General features: G+C 46.0%; 1 protein-coding gene across 5 annotated transcripts in view; it reads right to left on the reverse strand.

The window, feature by feature from the left end:
* LOC143037499 (uncharacterized) overlaps nucleotides 1-2,500 on the reverse strand; it is a 259,649-nt gene that overhangs the window by 220,213 nt on the left and 36,936 nt on the right. The window lies entirely within an intron of this gene.

The raw sequence follows: 2,500 nt of genomic DNA on the forward strand, positions 1-2,500 counted from the left end.
ATTTATTGGAAAAAAATAATATAAAGGATAGAGGAGAAACTATGCTCAGACGGTAGCTTGGTAACCCTTGCGATGTAATAACACATACAATCTTCTTTCAGATTTCTTAGCGTACTCAAAAAAATATTATAAAACGAATAAATAAATAAATCAACAATTAGATATATATATAACAAATAAACAAATGAATATATAGATAGAATAGATAAAGATAAAAAAAAAAAAATCAGTCGAAGAAATCTTCGAATCTTTTCCTCTCACGACCCACCTCCCCACCCTACTCCCTAAATCTGCTCCTTCTCCTAACAGCCATCCACCCTTCCCTCCCTCCCTCCTTCCTTCTCGCTCCCCCTCCCCTTCCCTCACCCATACGCCCCCTCCCCCCTTCTCGCGTTCCCATTCCCTGTCTCCTTGGATGGTGGTGGTGATGGTGATGATGGTGGTGATGATGGTGGTGATGGTGATGATGGTGGTTCTGGTGGTGGTGGTGGTGATGATGATGAGGATGAGGATGATGATGATGATGATGATGATGATGATGATGATGATGATGATGATGATGATGATGATGATGATGATGATGATGATGATGATGATGGTGGTGATGGTGATGATGATATGGTAGTGATGATGATGATGATGATGATGATGATTAAATAATACTTTGAGCATCGTCTTCTCAGCCTCCCTTCCCCTCCCCCCCTTTACTTCACAAACACACTCTCCAGCTCCCCTCCCCCAAGCTTCTCCCCTCTCTCCACCCCTCCCCCCCGATAGGCCGGCACGGGGTGCGTGGAACTGTTCCTAGGATCGTGACTAGAGGCTCCTCGGTGGCCCCTTCGCCGTGACGTCGAACTGTCAATTACCGACGGAGGGAATGTCGAGGTCCTTGGACGAGGTGTCCTTTCCACCCCTCCCCCCTCTCTTCCACCCCTCTCTTTCTTTCTCTATGTCTCTCTTTCTCTCGAATCTAGAATGATGGTGTCGCCGTCTACAGGATGAATTTGAAACGACATCAGAGGATCTACTTTGTTTATTTTTTACATGACTGCGTGCATACACACGCACAAACACACAGGCACACACACACACACACACACTCACACACACACACACACACACACACACACACACACACACACACACACACACACTCACACACACACACACACACACACACACACACACACACATACACACACACACACCTAACATTCTCAGAATACTAAGTCTGTCACACTCCAGACCCGAGATGGAGCGCCACTCAAAATATCGAAAACATCACAATACTGCAAGCTGTTACTCTCCACCTTGAGCAAGAGGAATGTTGGATGGTGTGTAAAGATCGGACAATACGAGTTTTTAGCTCTCACCCGGGAAGGGCAATAGGTGCCACTCACGAGTCCAGCACGTGATGCTGAACTGTGGTGATTTTTTTTCTCTCCCTCTCTTTCTCACACACACACACATATACTACACGCACACACGCGCACACATACACATGCACATACGCACACACATTGTCACGACTCTGCGTGAATGTGAAAATGTTATATTGTAGAAATATATATTTGTACATATATTATGTACTGACATTTTATGTTACAATTTTGAAACAGACGTACAGAAAGACGTACAGAAAGTACAGAGGTACGTTAAGGACGTTTCGCGGGACCGCGTGTGTGATTCACCTGGTGAAGGTGTGAGAGCGGAGGGAGTAGGGAACGTTTCGGACGAAATCACGTAACGTTCCTAACGTATTCCTTCAGTGACGTTATACCCGCGCGACTATATAAACAATACCAAAGGACCCACGAGGAGATGTATGACTCTAATGGGACGTGCACTCAAGTCTTCTATCGGACCACATGAAGAATAGTCACCCCAGACTTAGACAGGGTGGCAATTCTTCATGCGGGGCCATCCTGGGTTTACGATTCTTCGGTTGAACAAGTTGATGACAATAAGCATAACCCTCATTCAACAAAACCTAATCTAATCTAATATTTTTTCACTGTTGATATTCGTCGCACTGGGGTGACAATTCTTCAGGTGGGATCTCGTGGGGTGACGATTCTTCATGTGGGCTTTCTGGGGTGACAATTCTTCATATGGGATCTCATGGGGTGACAATTCTTCAGGTGGGATCTCATGGGGTGACAATTCTTCAGGTGGGATCTCGTGGGGTGACGATTCTTCATGTGGGCGTTCTGGGGTGACAATTCTTCATATGGGATCTCATGGGGTGACAATTCTTCAGGTGGGATCTCGTGGGGTGACGATTCTTCATGTGGGCGTTCTGGGGTGACAATTCTTCATATGGGATCTCATGGGGTGACAATTCTTCAGGTGGGATCTCGTGGGGTGACGATTCTTCATGTGGGCGTTCTGGGGTGACAATTCTTCATGTGACCCCTTCTATCGGCTCACTTGGCCGATCATACAACGCCCCTTAGCTGAAAGAAATCTTCGGACTCCCATCTTATATTGGGTACTTGTC

Source organism: Oratosquilla oratoria, chromosome 22 (assembly GCF_046742065.1).
Source record: "Oratosquilla oratoria isolate Oo_2021 chromosome 22, ASM4674206v1, whole genome shotgun sequence".
NCBI lineage: Eukaryota > Metazoa > Arthropoda > Malacostraca > Stomatopoda > Squillidae > Oratosquilla > Oratosquilla oratoria.